The sequence below is a fragment of the Rosa rugosa genome, chromosome 2 (genome assembly GCF_958449725.1).
Source record: "Rosa rugosa chromosome 2, drRosRugo1.1, whole genome shotgun sequence".
Lineage (NCBI taxonomy): Eukaryota > Viridiplantae > Streptophyta > Magnoliopsida > Rosales > Rosaceae > Rosa > Rosa rugosa.
Window position 1 is genome coordinate 39,242,493 of NC_084821.1, and position 12,287 is coordinate 39,254,779.

General features: G+C 48.6%; 1 long non-coding RNA gene across 1 annotated transcript; it reads right to left on the reverse strand.

The window, feature by feature from the left end:
• Positions 1-9,523: 9,523 nt before the first annotated feature.
• LOC133730138 (uncharacterized) lies at positions 9,524-11,643 on the reverse strand. Its single transcript, XR_009856631.1, has 4 exons — positions 11,445-11,643; positions 11,305-11,357; positions 10,765-10,823; positions 9,524-9,726 (listed from the first exon to the last, which is right to left on the reverse strand). It is a non-coding gene; the product is annotated as an uncharacterized LOC133730138 (long non-coding RNA).
• Positions 11,644-12,287: the final 644 nt, after the last annotated feature.

A 12,287-nucleotide genomic window follows, 5' to 3' on the forward strand; every position in this document is an offset into this window, starting at 1 on the left:
GGATTTAACCTCTAGAATCTTCCCTAAGATGTCATGGAAGATTAGGTTCATTGCTCGCTGATACGTGGCTCCCGCATTCTTCAGACCAAAAGGCATGACCACGTATTCAAAAACTCCTGCGAAACCTGGGCATCTAAAAGCAGTTTTGTGTCTATCTTCTTCCGCCACTGGAATCTGATGGTAACCGGCAGTTCCATCCATAAAGGAGAGAAGTTCATGACCAACTACTGCGTCCACCAACATGTCTGCTACCGGCATGGGGTAAACGTCTTTGGGAGTGGCCTTATTGAGATCTCGGTAGTCGACGCACACCCTCATTTTGCCATTCTTCTTTCGAACTGGAACAACATTGGATAGCCACTGATTATACTTGGCTACCCTGATGATTCCTAACTTATGCATCTTTTCGACTTCCTCCTTAACCAACACACTACTACAGAAAATGAATCACACGACACCTCTCATACGACGGTAGACTGTTTTCCGTGGTGTGAATAATTTCTAATTATTGAGACGACGGTTGTAAAATTTCCGTCTTCTAATATGAATTCAACCAACGGGTGTTTTTAATGCTGGAATTGTGTATTACTTCAGAAGACGTTTATAAATGAAAGCGTGGTGTGAGTTTAAAATGGTTTTAGGGGTAGCAAGTTTCCCACCATTTAGCATGCACCACTTAAATTTCCTTAGCATGTAGTGGCGATACGACAGTTAGTTTAAAACCGTGGTATGAATCCATAGATTTGCAAGTGCAAACATGTCCACCGACATTCCCTCCAACATTTCCCGCATTCTCTCCCTCAAAATTCGATTCCCTCTCAGTAGGCAACAAGAGGCGGCAAAACTGAAAATTTTTAAGCGACATTCAGACAACAGATATGTGAAAAACCATGGTCTGATGCCTGCATGATAAAATTAATGGCTTATGCATGTGGCCATGTGTCCTAGCGCTAGACAACTACACAATAGCATCTATTCATACCAAACTATTAGAACATGTACATACTAGGGAAGTCTCAACTAAGTTTGGCACTATCTGCTGGGCCCATCGGTACTCCCATGTACTATGCCATGGGCCGGGTTCACGACCCACCATGGCGGGGCTCATTGGGGATGCCACCCCGGGCACCCAGGAGGACCCTGGGCAAGGTCAGCACAGCCCAATTATTTACACACAGGACTGATATGGCATCAGAAGAACAACTAGTGTCCCACATCGAAGATGGGGGAGACTTCCTTCACATGCTCGAGTATAAAGGCATTAGCACAACCACCTTTTACGGGTAATAACTCATTTGTCTACTATTTACTTACTGTACACCTATATTAGCTTCTCACTCAGGCATCGGAGAGGTGTAAACCGTCCGGTACGGTTTACCCCTCTAAGCGTGTGTTCTTGGTACAGGATTTAGGAGGTGCATCGGTACCCCAGACGGTATAGCATTCTGTGTGAGGTACCCGGAGAAAGCCACCAGAAACATTGGCGCGCCAGATAGGGGTAGAAATCATGACTGAGCCGGAAGGAACGGCAGGAGGGGATAGAAGTGTCGCCCGGGCACTGATATTCTCTCCGGGTACTTCATCAGCAGAAGCACCAGGTGTTGAAGAAATTCATGGTCTCGGATCCTCGGACCCGCATGTCCCGGACCAAGTGTCTCCGGTATCGGAATTGGAGTCCATGCGGGCGGAGATAGCAGCCTTCAGGGAACAATCCAGGATCGATCGGGAACAACAGAGTACCGATAGGGAAACAAACCGCCTTACGCAACAGAAAATCCAGGAGCTGGAAGATGAAAACACAGCGCTGGCCCGAGCACTGGACCGTAGGCATCAGCACAACGAGGCGCTCACCCAGGCTCTCGCTAGGGCATCCCAACCAGCAACGGGCGGGAACGCTGCCCAGCGGGTAATCCAAGTACCGGTAGAGTTATTTCCGGAAAGCTTGAGGCATCTACCACCACCACCGTTGCCACAGCCAGTACCGAATATTCCCCCGGTAACCGACGCAAACACGGCATTACTTGTGCAAATGAGCAACTCTTTGCATGCTCTGCAGGCAAGGGTGCAGGCCACAGAAAACAGGGACACATGGAGGGCCCTGGCCACCTACGAGGACCGCCCGGGTCCTTTCACCCAACAAGTCAGAGGAGCCATTCGAGCGGATATGTCGAAGCCACTGAAGATTGACTACACGGGGGTTGGAGACCCCTATCAGCACCTACAGGCCTTCCGTTCGCAAACAACCGCCAAGGGATATACGGATGAGGTGTGTTGTAATATGTTCCAAGAAACTTTGTCAGGGGAGGCTTTGAGTTGGTTCTACGAACTGCCGGTCGGTTCTGTAGGGAACTTCAAGGAGTTAGCTGACAAGTTTGTGGTTCGATTCATCTTACGCACCGATGGGATACACACACCAAAGGGCCTGTTAAAGGTCCAGCAGGGAGAGAATGAGACTTTGAAGTCTTTTGTAAACCGGTGGCAGGCGGCTACCGCCAAGTGCCGGGACCTTAATAAGGAACTGGCCGAGCTGGCTTTCAGGAGAGGCTTAAGGCGCGGAGAATTTCTCTATGGGATTAACCATAATCCTCCAGCCAACTACGACGAGCTGATGGCCACTGCCATCAGACACGCCCAGGCCGAATTCGAAACCTACGGAGACACCCCGAGACCAGAGCTAAGGGTGCCAGCCCCGGCTTCAACTGTCAGGGATGAGCCACGAAAGAGGGAGTGGGCCCATAGTCATGACAGGTCACCCCATACCTCGGGCAAAAGAAGCAAAGAGTCCTCGTCAAGGACTAACAGTTATGGGACCACTCACCATCAGCGGGAGCTAGGGGTACAGTAGGCCCCGCGAACACCACCACCCCCCCGGTATGAGGTGTTCACAATCCTTAACGCTTCATACGAGACTATTTAGAACGAAAGTAAGGATGAGATACCGGGCCCACCCCCAAGGAAGTTCCCGAAGAGTAAACTTACCCAGCAAGATACCGGAAAGTTTTGCACTTATCACGAGGATGCTGGACACAATACCAATCTCTGTGTTGCTTTAAAAAATACTATCGAGTCCCTTATCCAAAGGGGCAAGCTTCAGCGGTACCTGCCTGCTAAGGAGATAGGAGCGGTGGACGTGTACGGCCAAATCTTCACGATCCACGGTGGGGGCCCGAAGGAATTACATCCCCAGAGGAAGAGGCGAAATTCTAGTTTCGGTCATCCGGAAGTTTTCAACTTCCACAAGGCCCCGCGGCAGGACGGGGGTACCAGATGGACATCGGTGACATTCCTGCAAGAGGAGGAGGCCGATCTGAAAATGCCCCATGATGATCCCTTCTTAATCACGCTCCAAATGGACCATTATATAATGTCCCGGGTTCTCGTGGACACCGGGGCCTCAGTTAGCGTATTATTCCGCGATGCGTACAAAGCTTTGAACAGAGGGAGAGCCAAGCTGTCACAGGATAATGAGCCCCTTATTAGCTTTTCGGGGGATATCGTTCAACCACTCGGATCAGATTACCTATCGATCACGGTAGGCGAAAGCCCAAATTGTTCAACCATCCAAACAGAGTTCATCGTGGTGGACTGCGTATCATCCTATAATGCTATCCTAGGCCGTCCGGCACTTTGGCGTCTGAAAACCTTCATAGCAGGTCACATGCTGATGATGAAAGTGCCAACCCCGGTCGGCATTGCTACGATCCGGGGTGACCAGGCCGCAGCGAGGAAATGCTATTCATTAACCGTATCTCGCGGTAAGGGAAAGTCTGAGATGTTGCCTGTGGCTACTAACCCTCTGTCGGAACGGTACGAGGATCCCAGGGACGATACCGATTCAGACGAAGAACGGCCCGGTGCCGTAGAAGACATTGAGGAGGTGGTGCTATCAGAGCAGTTCCCGGACAGGACTGTTAAGATAGGTACTAAGCTGTCTCCGGTTATCAGGGAAAGGTTGATCTCGTTCCTCCGCTCAAACTCTTCTGCATTCGCCTGGTCATATGAGGACATGCCCGGTATACCAATGGAATTAGCCACGCACAATCTTAGTATTATCCCTTATTCAGCACCGGTAAGACAAAAGAGGAGGGCCTTCACACACGATAAGTACCGGGCTATCCAGGCTGAAGTAAAGAAGTTGATGGCCATCAACTTTGTCAGGGAAGTCACGTATCCCCGGTGGTTAGCCAACGTGGTCATGGTGCCAAAGAAATCTCAGGGATCATGGCGCATGTGTGTGGACTACACAAACCTCAACCGGGCATGCCCCAAGGATAGCTTCCCGCTCCCGCGGATTGACCAATTAATCGACTCCACTGCTGGGTACCGGTTACTCAGTTTCATGGACGCGTTCAGTGGGTACAATCAAATTCGAATGAACCCGGCAGACGAGGAGCACACTGCCTTCACCACAGACAAGGGTCTCTATTGTTACCAGGTCATGCCTTTCGGATTAAAGAACGCAGGTGCCACTTATCAGCGACTCGTCAACTCTATGTTTGAAGAGGTTATCGGTACTATCATGGAAGTTTACGTGGACGATATGCTGGTAAAAAGTTTAACTCCGGAGGACCACGTAACCAACTTGTCAATCGTTTTCACCATCATATTACGCAATGGTATGCGGCTTAACCTGCAGAAGTGCATCTTCGGGGTCGAGGTAGGAAAGTTTCTCGGGTACATCATTAGCCACAGGGGAATCGAGGCCAACCCGGAGAAGGTGCAGGCTATATTAGACATGGTATCCCCAACTTACCGGAACGAGGTCCAATCTCTTACAGGCAAGGTGGCCGCCCTGTCAAGGTTCATCTCCAGGCTGACGGACAAGTGTACTCCTTTCTTCAATCTGCTAAAAACCCAACACGTCGAGGTAATAGCCTGGACAGCTGAGCACGAGACTGCTTTTATTGGCTTGAAGGCGTACTTATCAGCGGTACCTCTACTTTACAAACCTGTTCCAGGAGAAATGCTCTACATATATCTGGCGGCATCTTCGACGGCTGTAAGCTCAGCTTTGATTCGGAAGGACTCCGATTGCGAGTACCCGGTGTACTATGCGGGGAAGGGGTACACTGGTGCAGAATCCGGGTACCCAGACATTGAAAAAATAGCACTGGCCCTCCTGGTATCGGCCCGGAAGTTGAGACATTACTTCCAAGCACATTCAATCACCGTTTTCACTAATCACCCGCTGAGGCAGGTTTTGCAGAAACCGGAGACATCGGGCAGGTTAATTAAGTGGGCCATCGAGCTGGGAGAGTTCGATATCAAGTACCAACCCCGGACAGCTATCAAGGGCCAGGCAGCGGCAGATTTTATTTCTGAGGCGATTCCCTCCCATAACCCTTCCCGGGAATCATCTGAACCTCCAGCCCCGGATCCGCCTCCACCGGGCACTTGGCGATTATATGTTGATGGCGCATCCAACAAGAAAACAAGTGGAGCCGGTATCTTGCTCATTAGCCCGGACGATCAAGTGTACGAATACGCCCTCAAATTTGCCTTCAAGGCATCCAACAACACTGCAGAGTACGAGGCACTCATAGCAGGTCTGCAGATCGCCTGGGAACTAGGCGTGCAGCACCTTAGTATTTTCAGTGATTCCCAGTTAGTCGTAAACCAGGTCAGCGGTAACTTCGAGGCAAAAGAGCCCCACATGTCCTCTTACCAGGCTCTGGCTCGGGCATTAGTGCAGAGGTTCACCTCCTACATCTTTACCCAGATACCGAGGGCAGAAAACGACAAGGCAGACGCCCTTGCTAAGCTTGCATCAACTTCCCCAAGTCCTACCTATGGAGCCACTAAGGTCGAAATACTCGAGAGACCTAGCACCTCTAAAACGGTGTCAGAAATATTCGCTGTGGATCACACAGCTTCGTGGATGGACCCAATTTTGAAATACATGATCGACGGCCTGGCACCGGATGATAAGGTCGAGGCCAGAAGACTGCAGTTAAGGTCAACTCGATACACGATCATGAATGGCAAGTTATACCGGAGAGGCCACTGCTTCCCCAGTCTGAGGTGTGTAACACCGGAGGAAGGTCACAAAATAATGAAGGACATACATGCTGGTGTATGCGGTAACCATGCCGGAGCCCGGTCTCTTGCACACAAGACCCTAAGGGCAGGATATTTCTGGCCAACCATGTCGGCCCTAGCCCAAACAATATCCAGTTCTTGCCACAAGTGCCAAATGTATGCAAATATCCCAAGGGCACCGCCCATTGCTCTCTCCATCCTCCTGGCACCGTGGCCGTTCTGTCAGTGGGGTTTGGACTTGATTGGTAAACTTCCCACTGCGGTGGGACAATTCAAATACGCCATAGTCGCTGTGGACTATCAAACAAAGTGGGTTGAAGTAGAACCTCTTGTCGCCATCACCACGGAAAAGGTAAAAAATTTCCTGTGGAAGAACATCTACTGCAGGTTTGGAGTCCCGGACACCATAATCACGGACAATGGTACCCAGTTTGACAATGATGAGTTGAGGGCTTACACAGAGAACCTGGGCACCAGGATTCTATATGCATCTCCGGCCCACCCCCAGACCAATGGTCAGGTCGAGGCTGTCAACAAGATTATCAAAAAGATACTGAAAAAGAAGCTCGACGATGCCAAGGGACTTTGGGCTGCTAAACTCCCGGAGGTGTTGTGGGCTATCAGGACCACGGCAACAGAGGCCACCGGAGAGACCCCATTCTGCATTGCTTTCGGGATAGAAGCGGTACTCCCTATTGAAACACAGGTCCAGAGCCCCCGGATTGAATACTTCGACGCGGGTACCAACTCGGAAGGTCTACAACTCGATGCCGATTTACTAGAGGAACGAAGGGATGTGGCACACATGCATAACTTGGCTAACAAGCGTAGGATAGCTCGCTACTACGATGCCAAGGTACAATCCCGCACACTGAAGTTGGGGGACTGGGTCATGAAGCAGGTCTACCCAGAGCCCCGGGGACTGGATCCATCCTGGACAGGCCCTTACGAGATCATTGAAGAGGTAGGCCCCGCAACCTTTTTCATCCGGGACATGGACGGAGTCGTATCTCGGCATCCATGGAATACCCAACGCCTGCGGTACTATTACAAGTAGCTCCGGGAGCATCTTGTCCTAGCTTTTGCTTTTTGGCCATACAGCTATGGCAAGCTACCCATCGGGTACTCATTCTGTATTTAACCACCATGTGGTATTTGAATGGAAAAATGAATTATTCAGACCATTTCTAGCATTTTTTTTACCTACTCCGGCCATGCCCGGACATAGCTATTGTCAGTTACTCTATTCCGGTAATAAGTGATGCAAGTAAGTGCTTAAGGTACAAAATCCTAGAAATTTTAATTCCTTTCCAATTCCCATTCAAATTCAAAAAATTTTAATCCACAAAAGCCTGGACTACCAAGCACAGGAATTATGCCATTGTTCAAGGCAAGGGTAACTTCTAAAAAAAAAAAAAAAAGGAAACATATACAAAGAAAAGGGTATCCAGGTATTACTGCCCCCCACCGGTACTCTGGGATCCACCGGCACCAGACCTGGCCGCGGCATCCTTGTCTTTCTTCTTCTTCTCAAGAAGGCCCCGCCTGAATTTGGCCTCGTCCAGGTACCCGGCCGCCACCCATTCCTTGAACTTCATGATAACAGCTTTGTCTTGGGCAGCAGCCAGCATGGCAATGAGCTCTTCGGAGGCCTTGTACTCCTCTACAGCCTCGTGCTTCTCACCGGGAAGACGCTCCTCCAGGTAGTCTGCTTTCTCCTTCCAGGATATGGCAGACTCCGCAGCCTCTTTTTCGGAATCTCGGGCACTTTTCACCTCTTCCCGGGCCTCAGAGATTTCAGATTCAAGCTCCGCGATCCGCTGCTTGGCCGCGTCCATCTCGGCAACCAGGGGAGTCAAAGACTCAACCTTCTTCTTCAAGGAGTCCCGCTCCTTCTCCAGCTTGGCCTTCTCGCCATGAAGAAACTTCACCTGCCCGGAGAGATTGCTAACCTCCTCCTTCAGTTGAGTATCTTCCTCGCTGGCATCCACCGCGTACACATTGAAGAGTGCCTGCAAGTGCACCGATTAAAATATATATATGGTAATAAAAGGCTACAAGGGTAAAGCAAACTCGTACCCGCATCATGGATTCCCGGGCAATGCGGCGATTCTCTTTGGGAGTATTGTCTTTGGCCAGCACCCGGTCGAGATCAATATCATTCAGGTCACTAAGCATGGCCCGCACGAACTTCTCATCAGCAACCCCGTACTCACTGAGCAGCTGCTTGATGGGCTTTTTGGGGATTACCGGAAGAGCAGGGGCGAACAGGGCAAGCGAAGGTGACGACTCGGGTACCGAGTAATCCTTCTTCTGTCTCTTGGCACCGGCTCCCTTAACGTCCCGGCCGGTGTACGTCACCTCGTGCTTCTCACCTCGGTGCCGATGCTTGTGAGATCTCTTCTTCTCACCCGGAAGCAAGGCCTCATCACTCCCAGTGGAGCGGGAGGAAATAGATACGGAGGCCGGCGCTTTCTCCTTTCTGGTATCAGCAATTGTAATGACGTCAGCAACTGACGGCTGTACGACTTGGGTCGCGGGAGCTTCAGGATCAGGTTCCCCGTATCCCGCGTCAGTAAGCTCCAGCAGGGTCTCTTCAACGGACCGACCTGTAGTTTTCGACCCTAGGTCGACTTCAATGTGAAGGGCGTCTTCTCCCTGCCCCATCAGCATATCCATCAGCTGATTATCATCCATCTTGTCCTCCTCTTTGCCTTTCCGGGGTTTCCTCTTCGGTGCTCTCACTGCAATCAGTTCGAAGTTAGTCAAGGGAAAAGGATAGGGTGTCAAAAAAAAAAAAAAAAACACAAAAAAAAACCTTTCAGCCTCACCGGGAAGCCATCCTAGTCCTAGCCTATAAAGTATAGAGTGCCGGATGAATCTATAAGAGCTCCTCTCCTTCTCACTCCAAACGGCATATACCCGGGCTATCCTCTTCCTTTCTACCTCAGACAAACTGTAGGCCTGGTCCCCGATGGCTTGGAAGGTACCGGTCAGCTGCCACTTCTTATTTTTGATTTGCCACCGGCCCCCGGCTAGAAACACTTTGTTCCTCCACCTTTTGCTCATCGAGGAAGGCATATCGGTAACTAGCGGTTCGTAGTCCCTAGCAGCAAATGTCACCGTACCCGCACAGGACAGCTTCCTCGAGTACAGGACCCTGTGCACCGCGCGGAATTCGTTTACGGAAGGCCACCCTTGTTGGCACAAGTCCCACATGGCCAACATACTGTATATTTGACAAGACCCGCCCCGAATTCCACCCTGGAATCCGAAGTGGCCCTGCGGGACCCACCTTTAAAGGAGATTTACCAAAAATTTCGGCATAACCTCCCTTAAAAATGGATAACCCAAAATCCTGCGAAAAACCAAAATTCACTTCTAATCATCCAACCATAACTCCTGGAGCCACCCTGCTCCCAAATTCCTCCAAATCCGTCTCAAAGTTAAAAACATCATACATAATCTTCGAAAGGTACAAGTTACTACAATCACCAAAGTTAGGCCATAGACCTCAAATATAATACATATAAGTTGGGTCACATATCCCTTAGTAATCAGAGCATTCTAGGAATATAAATAGACAAGGAATACAGTAGGTTAACCAGGTAACCTACAGAATGTGATGGCGGAAGCAGGTACGGTCACTATGGCTCACCCTCGTACACCGAGCAACAGTACTGCAATCTGGGCATTTGAAACCGAAGGGCCCAGGGAAAAGTATATAAAACGTTAGCGTGAGTGGACAAAAATAAATAAGTGAAAGAAAAGAAAAAAAAAGGGTTTTATACTTTTCCACATTTATCTCAATAAAACTCCCGATGCATGCAATAATTAAGAAAAACCGACTAGCCCCGCTAGTCACAACAACAGAGTAAAAGATTGAAATTTCAATACTCGAAAATATAAGTCCAGCCCCGCTGGTTAAGAAAACTCAGACTAGTCCCCGCTAGTCAAAAATAGTATAAGTAGGGGAAGATGATAGCCATACGAATAAGCCACACAGGCTTGGTTGGGTGATAGCCTCCCAGGCTAAAGAACTCCCATAACTCCCGTAATATACCCTTACGCCACTAAGTGTAGCGATAGGATACTGGGCTACAGAATTACTATCACAGAGACAGTAACCTGTGCCACAAAGGCGGAAGGGCTACGGTGATCCCATCACCGCGCCACAAAGGCGGAAAATCAATGCTAGCATGATAAAATCACCCCTCAGTATGGCACAGGGAAACATAACCGAAAATCCAGTAAATCCAAAATACATAAGGCTTCCCCCATCTCTCGTAAAAGAATTTCCAACGACGTGTCCCACACGCCAAAAGTATCACCAAATCAATAGCAGAAAGGCGAGATCAAACAAAATCACAATTCTCAAACCGAAATCATTACTAAGGCATTCCCAATGCCAAAACCAAAGATCGAATAAATAAACAAGAAATAATTCCATCGAAATCCCATTTCGAAACTCCTTTAAAAGTCTCAAATCGAAATAAAATATAATTAGAGAATAATTCCGGAAATAACCTCGGAAATAAGATAATTCACCATTAAGATTATAAATCAAAAGCAATTTCGGAAACGAATCAATAATGAAAGTATTTATATGAGATAATACGAAATCAATTTATAATCTCATACTCAAAATGTAAATTGATGAATAAATAGAGCATACTTTAAGAAATAATGCATGCATCAATTACTTAAAAACAAAAGTCCACTCACAATATGCGGTCAATCCTGACGTCGCTCGTGGTTCTCCTCGTATGGAGACTCCTCTCGTCCTGTACGAATAACAATCATAAATATGTATAATTCACAGGACTGAACTTTAACTTTACGATACTTATAATTGGAAATTCAAAATAATCCCCCTTCCTAAAACCGACTTCTCAACACTCTACAACATCCATCCTTAATACTCCGTCAATATTCAATCATCGATAAATTAATTCTCGAGTGAATTCGAAATAGTTCCGGCATTCGAATTCACGCAAACCGTTAATTATACAATTTAAACTCAATCCGAAATTCCTCCGATGTCAACCAAACTTCACACATTACATTCTACAATCATTAACTGGTATAGGGGATTAAAACGACATCTAAAACCCTGCTATACGCGCCTCCACGCGCTACCTACAGTGGCGGCGCGTGGGGACCACGCGCCGGCGGCGACCTTCTCCGATGACCACCAAATTCCGGCAACAACATCATCTCAACAGACCCAAACAACTTCTCAACTACAACATTGATCAATTTTACCTCTAAGTGGCCGAATCGAGCCGGTGAAGGAAAGCCCCGAAGCTCCAAGAACCCTAGAATGGAAAATTATCAATTCGGATTCTACAATGCAAATTGGAACGAACCACCTTAGGGAAAATAATAACCATCAAAAACCGTACCTTCGATGGGAATATGGCGGCCGGAGGTGGCCGGAATGGCCGGAAATCGGCAAAATCCCAAAACTGCAACCGGGGAGGAATTTCCTTCGATCCGAGCTTTTCCGGCCAAATCGTCCAAAGATACCTCCAGGGACGTGACCGGGGGAAGAAACCGAGCTTGGGGGTGGCCGGATTACGTCCGGAGTCGGCCGGAAGAGGAAGAAATCGAAGGGGAAGGAAATCGGCCGAGAGGGGAGGAAGAGTCGGGGAGAGAGAGAGAAAAAGGGGGGGGTGGGTTTCCGGTTTTGGAAACCTACCCTGGTAAGTTTCTATTTTTATCCAAAATTACCATGAACAGTAATTTTTGAATTTCACTCATAACTTTTGCATACGAGCTCCGATTTTTACGTACCACATATGCACGCACTCGGTTTAACGTCCTCTACAACTTTCATGAAGGAAATTTTCTCAAATTTTTAACTCATAAAAAGTCAATTTTTAACCACCCCCTAAACGTTAAAATTATAACCGCAAACGGTAACCATAAGGAATTCCATGCAACTGAATAACAAGGGTATATCAGATATGGGGTGTAACAATATTTGACGAATAGCATTCGGGGTCAACTGCCCCGGTGACAGGTTCAGCATCCGCAGCAGATACTGTAGGCACCGGGGCAGAGGTAGCGATAATCCTTGGTGGAACTGGTTCTCGTGCAGCGCCACCCACCCCGGGGCAGGATTTGCGGCCATCTCTCCATCCTTGAGAGGCCTAAGCTCCACTGTATCCGGTATTCCCCACTTCAGTCGCATGGCGATGATCTCCTTCATCGTCATGCTTCTCCGGGGTTCGTCGCATACGGTC